Raw genomic sequence first — 23,284 nt, forward strand, 5'->3', positions numbered from 1 at the left:
GAAAGAAAACGACATCCTGAATATCACATTTGGAATTAAGATGAAACTGTTGTCTCTGCTTTTCTTCAGGAAATATTCTGAATAACACCGGCTTACATCAGTTAGCTATTTGTTCTTTTCAAAATAGCTGAGAAAATATGATTCTAAAGTTTGAATTCAAATAATGTTGATTGCTTGGCTTTACTGATTATTCAACAAATACTTTCCAAGTACTCTGTACTTAACATGACTCCAAACAATCCAGATACAGGAGTAAACTAAGTAAGCAAAATCTCTACCCTTTATAGCTCATGGTCTTGTTTGGAGAGAAAAACTACTCAAGTTAGGGATGAGAATCCCAAAGACAGGAGTGATGGATGCTTGCAAGCTTCTTGGCCCCTTTCTGTTACTCTCTATCCTAGAGGAAATACAGTGTATTAGTGTGATATTAATGTTAAAAATGACTACCAATTCCACTATTTTTGTAAACATTTGCCCTGTGCAGAGTATACCAAGTGGTCTGAATGGCAAACATACCTCATTGGAGTTGGGCGATGGCTAGATTTGTACAATCAACCCAGCCTCCTTGTTCCCACACAGATGAATCCATGAAAGAAAACTTTGTGTGTGTGTGTGTGTGTGTGTGTGTGTGTGTGTGTGTGTGTGTGTGAGAGAGAGAGAGAGAGAGAGAGAGAGAGAGAGAGAGAGAGAGAGAGAGAGAGAGAGAGAGAACACAAAGAACATTTTCCTACCACCAGCACAAAACGTAAGATTGATTCTGAAAAGTCTCCCTAGATTAAACAAAAATGAGGGAGAGTGAGTTTGGCTTTTTAACTCTCATCAGCAGGAAGAGAGGTCTATGGTCTGATACTACCTGGACTGTGGTGTAAACAGCTCTCTCAGGAGGGGCCGATGACTATATCTTTGATAACCATCTCCAAGAAGAAAGAAACTAGACAGCAAAGAGCTCAGCACCTGCCATAGCCAGTTTACTGCAGGGTCATGTGAGGGCAAAGCTACCTGGTGACAGGTGCCAAGATATCTGATGGCGTTTCCAAAACTCAGATCGAAAATTAAAAGTGTTTGTTCACAAGTTAAATATTCACAAACCGGAAATGAACACAAAGGAAATGCTTGGCGTTCACTTTGTTTTCACAAACTTTCCATGGTCCTGTCTTATCCTCTTCAGATTAATGATTACCTGCTTATGCCTCTACACCATCATTTAAGATCATGTACACTCCTCTTTTTATTTTTAAGTATTCCCTTTTAATACATCTGGTTTCACTTCCTCACCTTACCTTGTATGATACTATTATTTCTTAGGTTCTTTGGTATTTATCTTTGTGTGATTTTTGAACCAGAGCTTAAATTTCTAACGGGCAAACTGTATCTTAAAATTTACTTTTGTATTTGTTGAGCAGAGGAAAGATTTGAAAGGCTTTAGGAGGTGTGGTCTGAACTGGGAGGACAAAACTTAAAATGTCTGCAATCTATTGCCAGTCTGGAGGGCAACTACAGATTCTAGTAGGTCTAAATATTTGCTTGAACTTTGAGCATTTGGCACATTGGAAAATACAGCGAGTGGCACGGTTGCTCATGGTGGTTTTAATCCGGATTAAGTGGGTTGATGTAATACCATTTCCTGGGTTTTAATTACATATTTTTTCTTTATTTTCATTAACACAACTCATACAAAACACTAGAGGAGTTGGATTTTGGCTAGATGAAGGTTTCCATAGTTGAGCTTAAGAAAAGGATGAAGTGTGTCTGAATACTCTTCTTCTCGTGGATGACGCTGCTTCTCCTGATGGTCACATTCTTGAACACAAGACAAAACACCATCTTAGCATGTGCCCTAGTATGACTCGGGGCCAAGTCCCGTTTTCATCTGATATCAGGTGACTGGGTGAAGAAAAGGGCTCTAAGGAAGGGAAGATGGGCTGCTGCACCAGGAACACTCACTGGAAGGACATCTTTTCAGGAGGAGACCAGGAGAAGTACTACGCAGAACCAAGATCGCATCAAAAACTCTTGAGTCATGCCTTACTGGTTTGCTTTCTTTCTATCCCAAAGCTATTTCTGCAGTTGTTCTGGGTGTGAAGAAGAATAGGGGAATCTCACAGACTGGGCACGGCCTCTCTGGAGAAGCAGGAGAGCCAGCCGTTCTGAGGCGCCACCACCATTTCACCAGCTCAGGTCCCGGTTGTTGTTGGTCACAGGTGATATGCACATTTATATTTGGATACAAATGGAGGATAAACGAGGATCCAGTTTTTCAATCCTACTAGCTGCATTTTAAATAGTCCATGTGTTTTCTTTATCACATTATGGAGACAATAGATGGATTTCACTGTCATAGAAATGTGACTGGAGCTGTTATTACAGCCTGCATTTGCCCATAGGCAACGGTTTCCTGAATTGTTTATTTCTAGAAATCCTGAGATGATCCACAGTATACAGATCACAGCTTATTGTAGGCATAAGGTTACTGTGTAATTCAAAGGCTGATTTCTTTCCCCCTAACATCTGGTTGTAATCTTCTGAGAATTTCCTGTCTCAATGTTGTATAAACACTGCTCCTCAATTGTCCCATGATATGCCAGTAAAATAGCTTATATCAAATGGCTGAGCAGGGGAGAGAATAAGGCCGGACTTCCTGCTGCCATCCAGGGAGGAGTAGTTAGAAGAGGAAGGAGAGGACTGAGGCACAGGCAGAAGTCCAGGAGACATCAAGAGCAAAAGCTGGAGCAAGATAGCTACAAAGTGAAAGTATTGATGAGATGTACACTGCGTGGTAGCTAGATTAGCTTAAAGAGCTAAGAATAGAGTAATAACTGCTCAATTCTTGTATTGTGAAGCTTGTTATTAAACAAATATAAAAGAGTCTCAATTATTTGTGAGATAGCCTGGTTAGGAGAGAAACAAAGAAATAAATACAGTTTTATAAAATTAAAACTGAAAAAAAATAAATTAAATTAAAACTGTAATATTTGGGCACCCAACATAGGGCAGAAGCTACACAAATCTAGCCAGAACTTACGTAGAATCTAAACTTGAACAGAAAGCAGTTTACGTTTAGCGCTGTTCATTAAGAGCAGGTGCTCTTAAGCTTCCTGATTAGATCCCACAGAGAGGAGCAAGTCCTCCTGCTAGCCCCAGAGAAACAAAACCTGATACAAACCCTACAGAGGCAGTTCTTTTAGGAAGCCCTTGCTAAGAAAAATAAGTGGCACTTTAACACAAGCAAACTTCTCAAAGCCAGACTTTCCTAGCTCTCTTTGAGAAAGGGGTCTTCCTGTCCTGAGTAGCATATGCTTGTGAACCAAATCATTTCCCAGAGTAGAGGAGGGGTCAGGATCTAGTGAGGGAGGAAGAAAAAAAGTATTTCTCTGGAAACAGGAGCCAAAGACAGACTGAGAAATCTCAAGCATCTGAGCTGGTAAGCTCTAGAAGGAAAGCTGGATTTAAGAAAGTAAAGTCCTTAGGGAGAGGTTTTGAGATTAAAAAAGATTAATTTCTATGTTGATAAAAAATGGAAGACAGAGTGGCACAGTGTTTCTGGATTCCATCTGAGTTTGTTTCTCTTAGCCTACAAGCTAATACGGTTTTGTATATCCATTTTTGGAGAGATCAGAATAAGACAGGCTTGGAGAAATAAGAGACTGAGAAATTAGATGGTAAATTAAAGGCCATAGAACAGAGGTTGGAGGAATCTTTTAATCAAAGTGAGAAACCTTCAGAAAAATCCAGTTTGGAACTTACAGTAGCAGCAAAAGAGGTAGTTACAGATAAGGAAAATCCACAAGGACATGAGGAAATCACAGAATGGCAGCCCATGGGGATGGTGGATAGAAAGGCTTCAGCTATAGGCCAACACGGTCAGACTAGATGTTATGTGTGTACTGTCAATGTTCAATTATGGGATGAAGGTCTAAGTGCTAAAGTAGAAAGGCAGATCCTGTTTGGAGTTGCTTTGGAACATGGTCATACAGTGCCTTATGTGCTCCATTTTACAGAGATTAGAGAGGTGAAACATATGTACCGTGCTATAGTTTCATATTCAGAATTGCAATGGCCTTTTGCCTTAAATTCTGGAGAGCATGATTCTAAGGTTACACATTTGTTAGAGATTGTAACTGTCTTGGAGGCACCTTCGCAAGTTGGGGATGATGGTGCTTCAGCACGTATATCCATTGGAATACATCAATTTTTAGATATTATAACATGAAACCTCTTCCAATATGATTTATAATCCTATAGTTCAAACAGTTATGAAAATATCTAACAATAATTTTAAAAGGTGGTAATAAAACAGAAGGGGAATATATGATATCTCTGCAAAATATATTAAATAATGATTTATTGATTAAAAAAAATTTTTTTAATGAGACGAGTAGCACACCTGCCAAGATAGACTGGATTTTAGAAAGGACTACTGAATTAGATTAGAATATAAATGTCCTAATTACAAGATGAAAGACAAGAAATGTATTGTGTTCAGGAAAAGAACATGCTCTGTCTCAGAAGAAAACAACAAGCTGTTTAGGATAAGTAATAAATACATATTAACAGTTGGACAATCAAATTCATGTTAGGTACTAATGTAGTTAACTAGAAAAATAGGCTTTCTAGATTGTAGTTGGGAATCTTTACCAAATGTCAAATTATACAAGTGTAAAAAAGTATATAAAGTTTGAGAAATAAAACCATAGAGACATAATCACTGGATGGCAGAGCCTGAAAACTTGAACTTAATTTAACCTTATAATTAAGATGGAGACTGAAAAACAAAAATGACTATATTTGTGCTATGTTAGAGGCTGAAGCAGGTCTCAACATACCCCAGTGACAAAAAATGTAGTGTGTCTACCCAGCTATAGTAGCTGTTGATTTCCAAAGGACAAAAGCCCACAGAATCATCACTGATCATTGATAAAGATTATAAAAATGTGTTTGTTAATCCAAACTACAATGTATTTTGTGTAGGCTTTGAACTTTTTCAAACCTACTTTACTTGGGGTTCTTTAATGCTTATACTGCTGTTGGTGTACTTTTAACCAACTATTTTTATTTTGGGTTCTTTAAATCTCTTTCTCCCTTCTCCAGCCCAATCCCATCCAACACCCCAAGATCAGGTAGGGGAGAAAGAAGATTAGTGGGGAGAGGGAGCAGAGTTTTCTTTAGCTGTTTCCTGCTGTTTGTGATCATTGGGTTCTTTGGGGTGAGCCCAATCTTCACGTCAGGAAATCTCTGACTTCTCATCACATTGTATCATCAGCCACCAGGAGCAGCAGGGGTAAACATAAACAGCCTGCTTTCTTGGAGCCCCCAGTTTCTCTTAGGGGCTTGATTTTATCCCCACGGACATATACCACACCCCTGCATGAGGCACTTCACAGCTGACAAGCATCATGTACCCTCTCAGGAGGCAATTATCAGATGTGGAGAAACTGGAGCAGCCCCCATGTCCCACACATAAGATTAAAACAGAAGCATGTTTACATACAAACCAAAACTTTCACAACCTACCTCCCTTCCAACCACTTACCCTATATAGGACAGGAAAGAGGTTAATGGGAACAGGAGAAGTAGACCTTTTTAGACTCAGTTCCTTGGAGCAATTCCACTCTTTGTAGTCTGTTTCCTGGGCGAAAAACACCACACACGCTCACAGAAGTCTGTTTCACATCCAACACTTGGGATCAAAACAAAAACATGTTTACATCTACTACACATCCCCCTTCCTATTAAAAAATAAGCTATATACAATAAGAATAATTATGATAATTATTAGGTAAAAGTTACATTTACACGGTCCAGTCCATTTGTATTTGACATTCTTGGAGAAAGTAGTCCATTATCCTATCTTAGTGAGTCCTATCATAGTGCCCAAGATTTACTAAATCATTTTCTTATCATAACTTACATTTATCAACCTAAAAATAAGATTTTAGACCTTAAACAACTAAAGCTTAGTTGTTGTAATACTATTGCTATCTAGTCTTCAACCCCATCAGAGACTTAAGAAGGAAATATTACCTAATATGTAGGAAGTACAGACAAGCAGCTTCCAAAAATATAGACATGATAAAGACAGTTGACTGCCTGGACAACCACCAAAGATTTTTCTATATTATTGGGGGCATCCAATCTTCAGCCTACCAGCCCAGAATATCTGACAGACTTTTCTCTGAAGCAGGAATTTTGAAGGACTGGCCCACCTAGTCTCTGCAAAGCTAGACATTCAATTTCTCAGTGTCATGCTTGTTCACATGGTTGGACAGTCAGCCTGCTATCAGCAGTCGAGATAAGGACAGTTTTTTGTTCCAGTGGCTATTTTGCTATATTTGTTTCTTTGAAGCCCATCATCTTCACTGAAGTAGATTGGAGGTGCTTCAAGGAGCAGATGTGTCTCTCTGTCAGAAAAACCCTTTGTTGTTAAAGACCATCTTATGTAGGTCTCTGAAGTGTTTAAAGATAATCTATCTATAATAGCACAGTTATATCTGTGTATCTATTTACCTATCTATCGATCAATTGATTTATCTATCTAACTCAGTATGTCTAAATTGACAAACACTGCTTGTTTCTAGCTATGCTTAACCTTAAAAACGTATGCATGAGACTAAATAAAGCTTATTTCTGTAGTTAGCTAAACTAGTATCTAACAAGACTGCAAGTAAGATTTATAGTTACCTAACTACTAACTTGCATCTCCAATCATCCTGAACCACTTGCAATAGTTAGCTTTCTCAAGACTAGAATTTTCATCACATTTTCAAATGAATTGCATATGAACAATACATTAAACAAAAGTTGGACAAAATAATATTAAATTTCTATCAATATGCAGTACCAATGTAAAATATTTGAGGGTAGTAGATTCAATAATCAACCTTTTATCCTATACTTCTGTATCCCTTCTTTTATCAGTCCCTTTTCTCTCCTTTCCCCTAACACTAGATAGGAAAGAAAAAGAAGAGAAAAAAGATAGAGGGGAGAAAGAAAGAGATCTCTTAATATAACCTTTACTAACTTATAACCGACTCCCCTAGACAATAACAAACATAGGTAACCCACCAAAAATACCTACCCCACCTATTAGGAATGGGGGCATCATGTTTTTAAAATTAATTTTTGCTGTGTGGAAGTAAAAACATCTTTTGAGTACCCTTAAAAAAATTAGGATATTGGCCAACTGCTGGAAAAGCTAGCTGTATCTTTTTCTGTTCAGTCTTTTTGGGATGGATTTTTTTTGGGCCAGACCTTTTGAAATTGATATCCATGCAAATTTTTGAAGAAACAGTAGTTGAGGCAAGGTTGATTCATCTGGGCTACTTACTTTGTCTTCATTATTCTCTCGTCTTTTGCTCTGAAAATAAGCATACTTCAAAAAGTAGTAGTATTGGCATATTTTTACATTTATATATGGAAAATGCAAGGTGCACAAATCATCTAAAATTAAATTTCTGCCCTATTTTTGAGCAAGTTTTAGGCATCAACTTCATATGCCTGTTTGAACTGTAATATACATGCTGTATGAAAGAATGGCATGCCATAAGGACCAGGTAGCCCATAAAATTCCCTTGCTGTGTGAAGACATTCATGTTTCAGATAGTAGGAGATCTTCCCTTGTCAGATCTAATCTTTGTAAGTTCGGTTGGTAACCATATTTTTTTCATTCCATGTAGATACACAAGTATAACCGTGTCCCCATGTCAAAACTATTGCAGGTTTCTATCCATTGTCAACAGATCCTAATAGTATATTGGTTGTCCTAGTACCCCAGTCTTTTCTATAACCCAATGTCTCTCAGCTGCTGTTGTTCCTTTGTCACCAACATTAAGAAAATTTAGAGTCAACAAAGCATTATTATATCTGTCCCTGGGGGACTGTACCCATCCTTTCTGAATAATAAGCATATTTTTAAAGGTAAGATTAGCACTTTCTACAACTTCTTGCTCTGTAGTATTGTGTAGTATACCAGTAATGTGTCTTATATTATAATACACATAAAATTCTTCACCTTATTGGATACATATGCGGGAGCATTGTCATTCTTAATTTGTGCAGGTATCTGCATAATTGCCATTATTTCCAATAAAAGTATAATTACACAATCCGTCTTTTCAGAACTTGAAGTAGCTGGCCATTGAAACTCTGAGTATGTATCAATGGTATGATGTATGTATCTTTGTTTTCCAAATTCTGCAAAATGGAACACATCTCTCTGTCAGACTTCATTCCTTTTGGTGCCCCTATGGTTCCTTCCAGCAGGCAATGGAGTTTGGTTAAACAGAGAACATGTAGAACACTTTCTAATTATTTCTTTGGCTTTTTGCCAAGCGATAGAGATTTTTATCTTTAAGCCTTTACTGTTAACATGATGCTTCTCATGGAATTTAGAGGCTTCTAACACATTTCCTATTAGTAATTGGTTAATTTCCTCATTTCCTTGTGCCATTAGACCTGTAGACCTGTATGAGAACCAAATATGAGTAGTAAATAAGGGATAGTTTCTACTTCTGATGGCCTATTACAATTCCATGAATTAAAAAGGAGCTACCAGGAGTAAATCCAGCAGTTTCTATATGTAAAATAACTTTTTGCATATTGAAAATCAGTAGTTATATTAAGAGATTCAGGAAAATCTAATAGAACAATAAGGATTGCATTAAATTCTGATTTTTGAACTGAGCGATATGGGCTTTTGATTACTTTAAGAAAAAAACTTGACTCATAACCTGTCATTCCCATCTTTTTGGCACCAGTATAGAATGTTGATGTCTCTGGAATTGGTGTTCTTTTTACAATACCTGGAAGAATCAAATTAGCTCTTTTTATAAACTATATATGCTTGTTTTTTGGGTATTTGTTATTAATTTCTCCCAAGGAGTTACTGCAAGCTCTTTGTCAATCTTTATTCATTACCTATAGTGACATAATCTCAGCATTAGTAAGAGGCACTACAATTTCAGCCTGTTCTGTTCCTCACAGTTAACTCAGTTTTATTCTACTTTTTATAATTAATTCAAAATTTTTATATTCATGTCTTCAACTTTTTCCATTGTTTGTATGCTAAGAAAATCATTCCATATTATTATCTTCCCTTTGCATAATGAGCCCAGTAGGAGAATGGCAAAATAATCAAAATACAATCATGTTTAGGATCAATTCTATCCACATATGCATCTTGTACTCTTGGTTCTACCAGAATTAACTCTTTTTCTTCTTCAGATGTTAGACACCTTGGACTTTTTTTAATGTATTATAGTTTATCTTTAATGTTTATATTTTACTTACTTATTTTTTATTGAAAATGTCCATTCAATATACTCTGGTCATGATTTCCCCTCCAGCATCTCTTTCCAGATTCATCCCACCTCCTCACCCACATAAAGACATGTCCTCTCCTTCTCTATGTAGAAATACGAATGCATAGAGACCACGGCAACATGCACATGACATACCTTACATTTCTAATGGAACACCCTTTAGTTTGTCTCCTTGAAGAGGAAATAACAAGCTCCTTGTTCAACATGTGAATACTCCAAGAATTTCCTGCCAAGGACAACTTCACAATACTATTCTTTCTCTCTCTCTCTCTCTCTCTCTCTCTCTCTCTCTCTCTCTCTCTCTCTCTCTCTCTCTCTCTCCCTCTCTCCCTCTCTCTCTCTCTCCCCTTCTCTTACAACAAACACAGGAATTCCATGGGCTGGTAGACTCTTTTATGTAGTGAGCCTTCAGCTGCTCTTGGACCAGTTGTTCAGTTGCCTGCAATTTTTCTTCTGTTATGGGCCACTGTTCTTGCCACAGAGGACTGTTTTATAACCATTTTAGGGGCAAGGCTATTGGTATGTCAGCAATGATCCCTTTTATAAAGTTGGAAACTCAATACCTGTAAAGTTCTGTGTTTGGACAATGGCACAACTTATGATTGTCCTTTATTACATATATCAATACGTCCCCAGGAGCACTTAGCATTTCACCCTTCATTTGTACCAGTAATTTGGGTCTCTGATTGTTAACCATTGTTTGCCAGAACACATGTCTTCCAGTACTCCCAAATAAACCTGTTCTTTCTACTGGAGCAGCTTTGCCCTTGATGTAAGAAAACAGTAAGAGCTGAGCAATTCTATCTTCTGCATTAATTTGCATCTCATTTTTTTTTACGTATGACATGGTTTTAATTTCTTCCTTACAATCCCCATCTATAATGCCTGGTTGCACAATAACATCTTGAGAAGTTAATCCACTTCTTCCCAAGATTATTCCTACTGTTCATGAAGGTAAAGGACCATAAACAACAGTAGTTATGTTATAACCTTTAATCTGTGAGGACAGTGTAAGAGATTTATCTAAGGCCAGATCCAAAGTCTTGCTGTCTTCAGAGGCATCCATTAAATCATCAATATCTAGTCTTTTTCTTCTTGCATGCTTGTTACCTCCTGGCTAGCCAAAGAAAGATGGCTAGTATTGTTTGCTGTGGGGCCTCAAGCTTACAGGCCCTTCCTTTCCTTCCCCTATGGCGAGAGATCATCACTCTTGGATTGGCAATCCCTAGGCCAATATTTTCCCTTCCTACAGCTGCTACAAGACCCTGGAAATCTTGGAATACCATGTCCATTATGGACAAAATCTCCTTGTTCTCGTCTGCAAGTACCATTTTCTCCAGAGTTAGTGCACCTATTATTTTCAGGTCTGGCCCTTTTAACCTTACAATTTCTTTGTTTGTTTTTTTTTTATTAATTTATTCATATTACATCTCAATTGTTAGCCCATCCCTTGTATCCTCCTATTCCTCCCTCTCTCCTGCTTCTCCCCACTCCCCTCCCCTATGTCTGTGACTGAGGGGGACCTCCTCCCCCTGTATATGCTCATAGGGTATTGAGTCTCTTCTTGGTGACCTGTTATCCTTCCTCTGAGTGACACCAGGCCTCCCCATCAAGGGGACATGGTAAGAAATGGGGCCTCAGAGTTTGTATGAAAGTCAGACCTCACTCACCACTCATTGGTCGAGAATGTCCTGTCCATTGACTAGGTCTGGTAGGGGTTTGAAGTTTACTGCCTATATTTTCCTTGGCTGGTGCCATAGTTTGAGCAGGAAGGACCCCAGGACCCAGATCCACCTGTCATAATGTTCTTCTTGTAGGTTTCCAGGACCCTCTGGATCCTTCTATTTCCCCATTCTCTCATGCTTCTCTCACCTAGATCCCAATATGATGTCCTCCCCTGTGACCCATGTTCCTGGTAAGTAAAGTCTTTCATGGGACATACCCCTTAGGCTAGTGTCTCGATATAAGTGAATAGATACCATTTGTCTCTTTTTCCTTCTGGGTGAACTCACTCATTATGATAATTTCTAGTTCAGTCCACTTGTCCACAAATTTCGGGAATTCCTTGTTTTTAATAGCTGAATAGTATTCCATAGTGTAAATGTACCGTAGTTTCTTTATCCATTTTTTCTACTGAGGCTGTTTTCATGTTCTGGCTATTATGAATAAGGCAGCTATGAACATGGTTGAACATACGTCCCTGTTGCGTGGTAGAGCATTTTCTGGGTATATTCCAAGGAGTGGAATAGCTAGGTCTTGAGGAAACCCTATTCCCATTTTTCTGAGAAAGTGCCAGATAGATTTCCAAAGTGGTTGTACTAGTTTGTATTCCCACCAGCAAAGAAGGAGTGTTCCTCTCTCTCCACATCCTCACCACCATGTGGTGTCACTTGAGTTTTTGATCTTAGCCATTCTGATGTGTGTAAGATGGAATCTCAGACAATTTCTTTGTAAATGGTCAAAATTATCACAATTAAAAAGCACTGGGTGTTTTGATATCTGAGACCTCTAGCTATGGCTTCTCCTATGATATTGGCTTGCTGCTTCTAGGAGACAATATTAGCTGTTTCTCTTATCCATTCATGTAATGGGCCTCCTCAAGATTTTAATGGTCTAATTGCTCTCTTATATTCAGTATTACATTCTCATATACCATGATCAGTGTCAATGCCTGTCTGGTCTCAGGGTCTGGTATAGCTCTCTATCTAGAGCTGAACCCAATCTCTGGAAGAATCTGTGAAGGCTTCTCCTGGGCCTTGCATTACATTAGTAAATGAGGAGAAATCTACTGAGAAGTGTTTCCAGCACACTGCAACACAGAAGCTGTGTTCCAGAGATAGCCAAGGTTGTACCCAGTGTTGGCAGCAGATCTTGGTAGTCCCCAGGTGGTGCTGGTTTTGATGGCATGAAAGGTTTGTGAAGAGCGGCTGAGGCTTGGCACTGCGTGTGGCTTGTCTGGTGTACTAGAAAAGAGACTGGAGAAGCTTTTGGTGAAAGTGCTGCCTAGTTACAGCAGAAGACCCCAGCAGTTTGAGACACCAGTACCATGGGACAACTGCTAAGGACAGCAGCAGCCCTAGAGTGGAAAAGGCCTGAGCCCACTAGACAAGCTGTGTGTGCCACGGCAAGCCCTTTGGACGAGCCCAGGAGATCGTGAATCTCAGAAGTCTGGCCCTGACCTTTAATTTATATGGCTGGACTTTGGTTTTGTTTTGCTTTGATCTGACTGTGGCTGGGCCTGGTTCTTTCTTCTTGCAATAAGAAGGGATTGAATTTATTTTGATTTTATAGGAGCCCACACAGGTAAAGACTTTGGATTTCATAAGAGATTGGATTTTTTTTTTCAAGAGAGAATGAATGAACTTTTAAATTGTTTGAGTTTATAAAAAGTCCCTGACTTTTACGTTTATGTCTTATATTGTCATTTATTAATGTAAGACCTTGGGGATGTAAAAACAACAACAACAACAGCAACAACTGCAGTAGCAGTAGCAGCAACAATCAGTTTTTGTTAAATAGTGTTGTTGTGTCAAATTCACAATAAGTAAACTGTCTAGACTATTTTTTGTCAACTTGCCAAAATCCAGAGTCAACTGAGAAGAAGGAATCTCACTTTGGAAAAGGCCTCTTTAATTAAGAAAGGTTATAGTAATTGCTGGGTGAGGGCCCAGTCCATTTTAAGTGGGGACATTGCTGGGCTGATGATCCTAGATTCTATAAAAAATAAAACAGAGCAGTGAGCAGCACTCCTCGGTGGTCTCTACATCAGCTCCCACCTCCAGATTCCTGCTTTGATTACTTCCACTGATTGACTGTGGTGTGGAAGTGTAAACAGAACAAACCCTTTTCTCCTCAAGAGGCTTTTCCTCATGGTGTTTCATCACAGCCACAGAAACCCTCAAGACGCAGCCATAGCTGGTGTTTCTCAGGATTATCTGGATTTAGGAAGTCTCACTGTCATGAGAGACGAGTTTGGTGTCTTCCGGTTTTTGTGTCGTTTTTCTAAGGCGTTGAATTGCTCCTTTTCTAGTCTGTACATCCACCTAAAAGAAGTTCCCACCTTCCGGCATAGGATCCTTCCATTCTTGGCAGCTGCCTAGTAAAGTCCCCAAACAAGAAAGGAATCAGGTAACTTCAGGAGAGCAGAGACCCATCCATCTCTCACCAGGATGCCATCTACCCCGTCTCCATAAATCCCAGCAAAGTCCTTACGAAATCCAGCCTGCCAAAGTTATAACAGTAAATTGTCAAAACTGCATCAACTACATCTTTGGTATCTTGTGCTTCCTCTAAGTTCACAAGGGTAAAGGAACTTAGGTGACCCTAGGCTCTTCGCCCTCGGCCTGTGCCTCATTAACTGTGGAGGAAGCTCCCTGCCCACCTGTGTCCAGACGCTCCTGGGCCAAGCTTCCCTTGTGGCCTATAGGCCAGGTAGTTCAAGCTGATGTCACCGAGGCGGAGCCTAGGGCACTGTGGAAGGCTGGCAGAGGATCTGGGCCAGTGGACTTGTGAGGTCAAATTGCTAGTCTGGGCAGCTGGTCTGCTGCTCCTTCTGGGACAGGGAGGTGATTGGAGTGGAGTGCGGGAGCCAGGTGAGTGTGTTAGGTGCTGCACGGGGTGGCAGGACTGAGCCCTCTGTATGGATTTTGAAAGTCAGTAGGAAATATGAACTAACTAACAGTTCACTCATTTCTCCTCCAGATACTTTTGCAGTGCAGTGATAGCAGGTCTGCCCTTTAGGGCAGGGGGATAAAGTCCAACCTTATTTGCTCCAACGTTTGGATAATTGCTCTTGGATTCATAGCTTAAACTGGCTGAGCAAAGTCAGTAGCATTGGTAGAGGTGAAGTTTTCAAGGGGACTGAACCACCTGTTCTTAACACCCTACCCACCAGCGGGGTCTAAAGTTTGTCAATTTTAGGTGCCTTGTTACTGGGCTCCCGTTTGAACCTATGTGTGGACAGTTGGGTCTTACTTTTAATGTTTATATTTTGTTCTTTGACAATTTCATATGTGGAAACAATGCATTATGATTACTTTTTGCAGTTGTCTGCTTTTACTGTTTTGTTTTGTTGGGGGGTGTGTGTGGCATCTTTCTATGATTTCTAGGTAGGAACTTGAGCTTATATAATTCTCCTGCCTCAGCCATACCAGCACAAGGACTATTTCAGGGCACCATTGCACAAATTATTGCTATTGAGTTTTAATAATTAACTTAAAAAATTAACCAGCTTATTATGGTAGTTACTGAAATAAAACTGAAAAAGTTTCTGTGGATAGTGGAGTTTTATTTTTATGGTTGTTTTTTGCTTTACAGTTCTTATCTATCTGCTGCGAAGTCATTGAGAGATTTTGAGCTCATAATTAATTTGCCTATAAAGACAAATGAAGTATTTAGGAAATCACATTCAAAGAGGGCAGTACACCAGCTAATATGACAGACCAAATTATTTCTCCAGTTCCACTCATGACTAATCTCAACAAAGGTGTCCATTTTCCCAGGAAGGGCCAACACCATCGATGAGATTAGAGACCCAAGGAGCCTGGGTTGATCCTCGGCATCTCTGACTATTGAGCCTGGGGAGAGGCTAGAAGGTAAGCTCAGGTAGCATCTGCTAACTACTTGGCTCCAAATTCTTCAAGTTCTCCCACAGGGTAAAGAGTAACTTCCTAGAAAGTACTAAGTTTTGTGGCTTTCCTCAGAAGGCATTCCAGGAGAATGTCTTAGAAAAAGGAAGAGTCCCTCAGGGCTCAATGACACCAATGGTCCATACTTAGGAGAGCTGTCCTGGTCCCTGGGCCACTGTGCTTATACAGGAGAAAAGATGGGCTAGAATGTAGGGGGCAACAGAGTTATATAACAACAACAACAACAACACTGATACAAGGAGGAGAAGGAGGAGGAGAAGGAGGAGGAGGAGGAAAGCAGTTCACATTACAAGAACCATTCATTAGTTTGACTTAAAATCTTCATATCCTTGGAACAATTACAAGGCGTGGACTTTAGCAAGCGTATTTTACAGCCACTGTCATGCTCGCTCTCAGGCACCCAGGTAGGGTTTTAACCACCTAGTCATAGGGAAGGGAATCTAGAGCTCCCAGGAGAAAAGGACTATTGAACTTTTATCAGTGTTCACCATGTGTGTCTGTCTCTCATTTTATCTACTCTTTCCCCTCATCCTCTTTCTCTCTCCCCTCCTCCCTGCCTAACCTAAGCATGTTGTAGGAGGACAGAGGACAGCCTCAGGTGTCCTTCCACTGGCTATCCACCATGTCACCTTGCTTTTTGAGAGGGCCTCACATCTGGAGCTCACCAAGCTAGCCCCAGGGATTCACCTGTCTGTCTCCTGCTGTCTCACCAGCACTGGGATAACAACTCAGGTCTAATTGTTTGTGAGTACTGTGCTGACTGAGCTAGCTTCTTGGTCTCTGAATGTGTCTTTTCTGTATATCCTGATAGTTTTTACAGCACGCACTATAAAGGCCTGCAGGAAGGAGAAGAGAACATGAGTTGACGGGGAAATGCGGAGTGAACTTGTGTCTACAGACTGTGCCCTTCCTTTCCTGTCATTAAATCAACCACTCCACATCTGTAAGACAGTTTCTTCTTCAGATCAGGGAACTGGGGAGTGTGTTAGCATGAGCCATATTTCATTTAAGGGACCCTGAATGGTTCCCTTATGGGTCAGTTGAGGGTCCAGGGAAGTAGAAGGCTGGGCCGTGGACATTTAGCATTTTTGTCTGACTTTAGTAGAAATGCTACATCATTTAGTTGTTCAAGCTTTTATACTGTGTAAGTGTTAAACAAGTGGAGTCATGACCTGGAAAAAGTTTAAAGTGCTAGGGATCCAATTCTAGCACATCAGTAACTCATATATTTTTTTGACAAGCTAAGATTATAGTTGTGAGGCTCAAAGAAGACTTTACAATACTGTATGTATCTGTAAAGAACAGTGTAAATACTATATTATAATTTAAAATTGCAGTCAATATGAAACTATTGAGATAGCTTTTTAAATAATTAAAATCTACTGTAGTCTTATATCATGTAAAACACATCTTAGTTCACACATCCACATTTTAAGTTACATATAGCTAGTGGGTCCTGTTTTAGATAACATAGCTCTAGGGACATTAAATTAATATACTGATAGAAGTAATTGTAGGCTGACTCTTTATTTTAAAATTTATGACCCTCTGCTCATGTTCCATAACATGGATGATGCCACTGTAGCCCAATACAAAATGTATTTCATCGTTGCCCCTTCCAGTGAGAGATCTCCCCAAATCCTTAGTAATTCCTGGGACTTTGTCTTTTGTTGTTCTTAATGAGGTTAGGTCCCAGAGATTCATCACTGAATTACAACCAGAGGGCCAAGTATGTTCTCTCTTCTGTATGAGTGAAGTAGCCTAGAGTGAGGCTCCTAGGTAGCCTTAGGGTGGGCATGGTCTCAGAAAGGTCTAGTGGTGAGAGCATTAAGACTTTTAGCTCCAGCTGTGGACCACTGGAAAAGGAGGAAGGGGACTGGGGATTCAGCTCTATAAAACTTAAGCAGTAATAACAGAAAGATTTACTTGCCTGTTTAAATGCAATGACACATAAGGAAGTGCTGTCTCTCAGCTCTGGGGAATAAAAGCTAGAAGCTGTCTTTCTGAGGACCCTAACTGAAGTCTCTGTGGGTAGCTATTCTCCTTGACATTCACCCATGTCCTTTATAGCAACTCTCTTTTGTTTGAATTTGTGCTCTTGAGAAGGGGTCTCACCATATGGCTGTTATTGGCCTGTGTAGGCCAGGCTGGCCTTGAACTGGCAGTCATCCCCATTGCTCTGCCTCCCAACTGCTGGGATTATATTTACACACTGCCGTGCTTGGCTAGCAATGTCCCATGTTGAAATCTGGTAAACTAAGCACAGTGTCTCTGCATTCTGTGAACCTATTTTTATTCAACCCAAGGGAGGCTTTGGGAACATGAGTTATTACCAGTCATTTAGAAGTACAAGTGACAGCCTACTACCTGGATTGATGTCTGAAATAGAGGCTGTCTAATGGGACTGAGCCCTTAGCTGATGGCCAAGTAGACAGAGGTGGAATACACTTGAGTTATTGGATACTGAAGCTGATGTTCACTGGAAAGTTACTCAGTGTATTTGTTTGTCTCCAATCCAGCTGCAGCAATGTTCATTTTGTGAGTGTAGTAGAAGAGAAACACTGTGTATTCTAGATATCCAATATACCTCCTATGATAATACTTCAAGTTAAATGTATATTTCAGAAGCAATGAGCTACAATCTAGAAGTATAGCTTCTCATGACTAAATCTAGCAGTTCAGTCTTAGTTCACACCAGCCCACTCAATCACCTTCACCTTCAAATCCAAGCTACAAATGGAATTTGACATGTATGGAACTGATTTATTCTGTGAGTAAGTAGCCACCTAAGGCAGTGGATCCATACCAGTACAGATTTCTTTGCGTCTTAATTTCTTTAAATATATGTTATATCTTGAATTCCAGGTACAGATGAACATCTCCCTCCCCCAGGAGAATGTGCTCAGTCTTCTTGGGGTTCCCTCTATGGAAGCAGAGTCATTATCCCCATGGGTCATAAATAGTTACCACTAACAACTGCTTTACTCTAAGAGATTGTTCAAGTGCCTTGTGTTTTCAACAACAACAACAACAACAACAACAACAACAACAACAAAAAAAACAATGGCCACTCTTTCCTTCATTCTCTCACTACAAATGTGAAAAAATGCCACAGACTGCCAGGTTTGACCCCTCTTCATAGGTCACAGGTATTCCCCGAAGCTTGGGTTATAGGAGGGGCTCATGACTGACTTCATCTCAGCTTCAACTAATTATAAATAATGAGTCTCAAGACATTTTTCATGTTGCTTTTTTTTAAAGAATAGTACATTGAAAAAATATAACCTAGACTGAGTTCTTCAGATTTGGGTTTAAAATATGTTCAAGACTAAAAATTATACTTTCATTATAAACATTGAAAATGTTCATTTTCTTATTTGTCTTAATTTTGAAGCATTTGTTGACTTGCTAATAGGTTGCAGATAAACAACACAGCAATCTAGTCCAGAGCAGTCTGTGGTGCCTTGCACAACTAACACACTGAGGGGTCTAATCATCTAATCTTAGCGTAGTGCTGTAGTGCTGGTCAGTTAATTTCACTTGCTTTTTTCTTTCCATTGTGTTTTTATCTGGGATTCATCTGAATTTGCCACATGCGGTATATTTACTTTGTTCCAACATATATAACAGTTTTGAAATTATAAAAATAGCTTTACTTTGTTCGTGATCTTGACACTAAAGAAGATATCAGCCCATTTCTGTGTATAATGCATCTCCTGTGTATTTGATACTTTCTCATGACTGGGGTGATACTGTGTTTTGGGGAAACAATGTCATGAAAGTAAAGTGCATCCTGTCAGTATCCCAGTGTGTGAGAAGCACGCCCTTCTTCTTACTGATGAGCCTCACCTTGATGAAGAAGTTCACTTTTGCCTTTGTGAGTCAGGTGTGTCTTAGGAGGTACACTTGAATTGTGTACATTCTGTTTCTCCTTAAATTGTTGTTCAGGAATTTTTGTCAACAACTTGGAGAAGGGACTATTTTTTAGTGATATATTTTAAGGAAGTTTCATCCTTGTATTTCTATTTTTTTTTTTCTCTTAGGAGCAGTTAGCTATACCTTTCCTTCACTTACTTAACTATTTGTGTCAGTACTGACTCATGGTATTTTTATTTTGTTATTTAGATCATAATTCAGTATTATTCCCAATTGATTTGCTGCTCAAATTTTCCCAGCTTTGGACACAGGGTTTGATACTATGCTATTTTTACATATTCACCACTATAATCAGTTTTTTGAAGTATTTCCTTATTCTATAATATCATAAACATTTATAGGCTCATTGCTATGTCTCGAACTTGGCACTCTGGTTATGCTTCTTTAAAATGATATGAAAACTGAGTTTGATTTTGGTACCAGCTATGCTGTGAGCCTCTGTTTTATGCTGTGCATAGAATCCAGGGCCTTGTGCATCTGTGCAAGCTAGTGGACACTATCTTATGTGATTTCTACTCAGGCTACTATTACACTCAGCTTCTTATCTTGGGTAAGATCTGATTATTGTCTTCAATTTGGATTCTCTCTTTTTAGGAGAAAGAGATAAAATTGGCAAGATTTAGGAGTTTAAGTGAATGGCCAATTTTTTATATCAAATATTGACCTAATAAGTATTATAAAATAAACACTCCAGACATTAGCTTCTGTTTATTAGGCTCTGGTAAGGAGTCAAGACTATTTTATTAGCTTAGGACCTTCATTAAGCCTGATTTTGACTAAAAGCTGAGCATATGACAGGAAGTTACATAGAGATTCTGAGATTTCCAGTGTCCTTACATCAATTGTGAAGCCTTTCCTCTTTAGTGTTATCTTTGGGCAAGACTTTAAACTTGCTTCTTTCTTCTCAAAATAAACACAAGTCCTTAGCAATTTGTTATTTCCTTTGCTTTTTTGTTAAGTTCAGAACACATTGTAATATGCACACAATTCTCACTCTATGTTTTTTTTTTAAACCTTTGATTGAAGTTATAGTGGTAAAGTTTTTAGTTAAGTTTCAAATAAATGGGAGGATACAAGGGATGGGCTAACAATTGAGATGTCATATGAATAAATTAATAAAATATTTTTAAAAGTTTCAAATAAATGTTGATGCTATTCGTGCTAGCACTGGCACAGCACCACAGTGATGCATTGCAGATTACAGAAAGTACTAGAAACCATAATTGTTAAACATGCAGCCTTTCCTCTTCAGAGGAAGGAGATGGCACCTGGAAGACTGGAGTGGATGCTGTCTAACAACCTTGTACCTTTTACTCTTCTATGGAGCCAGCCTTCAAGGGAATACCCACCCTCCCCCAATATCCTGAGCAATCCTCTCAGTCAGCAGAACCATCTTTATGTTTATTACAAATCCTTGTTCAGTCGACAGAACTCATTCTTAAGGTAAAGGTCACAGGTGCTTTGCTAAAGAGACGCACTTTTCGAGGGAGTTTTGATGTAGCCCTGCCTAAGGCTTTGTTCTAATTGCCACGTGAAAACTTTCTCCCATGGTTTGACGGTGTTTTAAGGGCATAAGAAAATAGCCCCTTGGTCAGACTTTTTAACCCAGAAGTTTTAACCCAGCACCCGTTAAAGTCATGCGAACCAAGCTTTATTCTTAACCTCACCTTGATCCTTTCCCTGCCAGATGCGAGGCTGGGAACCCTAACAATGCATTTTCGGATTTGAGATGAGATGATGTGTTCATGGAATAGAGGTTTCTCTTACTATAATTATGACTACTAATATCATTTGTGTGGAACACACACACACATGACGTAGAATATATTTCCTACTTTTGATCTCATAATAATTTTGAGAAACAGTGCTTCTACTGACCTCTGATTTTCTGTTTACACTTATTGACATCTGATTTTGATGACATTTATTGAATTATAAACTGGAAGTGAACAGGATCATTGACATATGTAGTAGATAGTATCAGACACATAGACTATTGAGGAAGGATTGGGTTGTAGATGGCATGCTGTGTAGTGTCCGATAAAATTCTAATTCAGAAAGTCAACTTCATATTTCCATGGTACTCTTGTTATTGCTTTGGATTTCAGGATCTGTAATTCTGTGGTCACTCCCCTGTCACTGCTGCTCATCTTCCTACATGCCACATAGAGTTAGGGCTGGAGTTCATGGATGGTATTGTTTGTGTCCTTATCTTTCAAAAATTTGAAGCTAAGTTTCTCCATTGGTGTTTATTATATTTCTATATTTCAATGCAGTTTATTGATAACCACTTAATTATTTCTAATCAACCTTTAAAATCTCATCCTTTCATGGTGGCTTGTGATTTTAACACCAGTGACACATTATGAGTCCTATCTATAGGCATCATTGAGAATAGGGTATGAGGAGATCTGAAGGGTCAAAGTAATAGACAATGTTTGTTTGATCCCTTCTTTTAAGTACCTAAAATCTGCTGGGAAATTCAGTTTTAATGAATTTTGGCTCAATTTTAATTAATTTTTATCTTTTTGAGATGGTTTCTCATGAACTGACAAAACAATAGGGGATGGCCTTGAAGTGCCAATCCTCCTTCTTCTACCTCCAGTGTGGTGGGATTGTAGGTGTGCCACAGCCTGTTTTTGTTGTTGTTGATTATTTTTATGAGATAAGGTTTCATAGCCTTTGGTAACTTCAGACTCTCTGTGTAGCTGATGTTGGCCCTGAATGTCTGTGGGCCACCATGTCTAGCTCACAAATACAACTTTTAGAAATTGTGTTTTTATTGAAATGTTAGTGCTTTTGTTATTTGTGTAGTGTGTGTGTGTGTGTGTGTGTGTGTGTGTGTGTGTGTGTGTGTATGTTCCTAACCAGGTAATAAACTCAGGGCATGTGGCTTGGTGGCAAGTGAATTTAACTACTGAGCCTGACTTCTAGAAAGAAAATGCTAATACGAACAGGAGTCTTGAATTTACAGATATGTAATAAGAGGTAGCTGAAGGTAAAGACCTTAGCTAGAAAGTTCTAGTTCTATGACCAGATCTAAGTTGTTAAAGCTATAAGTCAAATACTTGTAGTCATAATTGGTGACCTTGTAGACTGGTAAGGAGAGCTTCAGGAGGTGATTTGAAGGGTTATATCTATTTAACATGATCTTGTTTTTCTTTTATTGTCTTCCTATTGGTATTTGGAAAACTCAACAAAATAGCCATGAAACTCTCATTAGTAATAAATATGGTGCTCCATAAAATTTATTGTTTCTCTTTAGAGGTCAGTACTAACTCTTTGTGATTCATCTCATTTGTTTTACGAGAGGAAAAAGATTGACTTCAGAAAATAGAAGACAGCTGTGGAAGCACAAGTGTTTTCTTTAGCCTCTACCAATTTTGATTAAGTCATGGATTTGTTATTTTCAGCTGGAAAAATGTAGCAGTTACCTAGGTGACGTCTGCTTTAAATTTTATTTAAGCACTTGATAACATAGAAAGAAGTATAATACAAAATTTTCAAACATCCATGTGTGCATGCATGTGTGAGTATGTGCATGCATGTGTGAGTCTGTGCATGCATGTGTGAGTCTGTGCATGCATGTGTGAGTCTGTGTATGCATGTGTGAGTCTGTGTATGCATGTGTGAGTCTGTGTATGCATGTGTGAGTCTGTGTATGCATCTGTGAGTCTGTGTATGCATGTGTGAGTCTGTGTATGCATGTGTGAGTCTGTGTATACATGTGTGAGTATGTGTGTGCATGTGTGAGTCTGTGTATGCATGTGTGAGTATGTGTATGCATCTGTGAGTCTGTGCATGCATGTGTGAGTCTGTGTATGCATGTGTGAGTATGTGTATGCATGTGTGAGTATGTGTATACATGTGTGAGTATGTGTATGCATGTGTGAGTCTGTGCATGCATGTGTGAGTCTGTGTATGCATGTGTGAGTATGTGTATGCATGTGTGAGTATGTGTATACATGTGTGAGTATGTGTATGCATGTGTGAGTCTGTGTATGCATGTGTGAATCTGTGTATGCATGTGTGAGTATGTGTATGCATGTGTGAGTATGTGTATGTATGTGTGAGTATGTGTATACATGTGTGAGTATGTGTATGCATGTGTGAGTCTGTGTATGCATGTGTGAGTATGTGTATGCATCTGTGAGTCTGTGCATGCATGTGCAAGTATGTGTATGCATGTGTGAACATCACAATGAGCATGAGGAGGTCAAATGATGACTTGGAGTTTGTTCTTTCCCAGAAACATGTAGATTCTGGGGATCAATCTTAGGCAGCAGCTACCCACTGAGCTGTTTATCTCCTGTTTTCTACTGTTTAGAAACTTAGGAATGAATTGATTTTGTATAAGATATATAAAATGTTATGGCTTTATAA

At 39.1% G+C, this 23,284-nt stretch overlaps 1 protein-coding gene across 2 annotated transcripts in view; it reads left to right on the forward strand.

Annotated features, from left to right (window-relative positions):
• Positions 1 to 13,748: 13,748 nt before the first annotated feature.
• The window catches only part of LOC127194705 (broad substrate specificity ATP-binding cassette transporter ABCG2-like), a 48,910-nt gene continuing 39,374 nt past the window's right edge, over positions 13,749 to 23,284 (forward strand). Inside the window, exon 1 of one of the 2 annotated variants that reach the window (XM_051152267.1) lies at positions 13,749 to 13,909. The gene's annotated coding sequence lies outside the window, so the exon portion shown is untranslated. The remainder of the gene's footprint in view (positions 13,910 to 23,284) is intronic. The other variant, XM_051152268.1, reaches the window with a different exon arrangement.

This window comes from Acomys russatus, chromosome 10 (assembly GCF_903995435.1).
Source record: "Acomys russatus chromosome 10, mAcoRus1.1, whole genome shotgun sequence".
NCBI classification, from domain to species: Eukaryota; Metazoa; Chordata; class Mammalia; order Rodentia; family Muridae; genus Acomys; species Acomys russatus.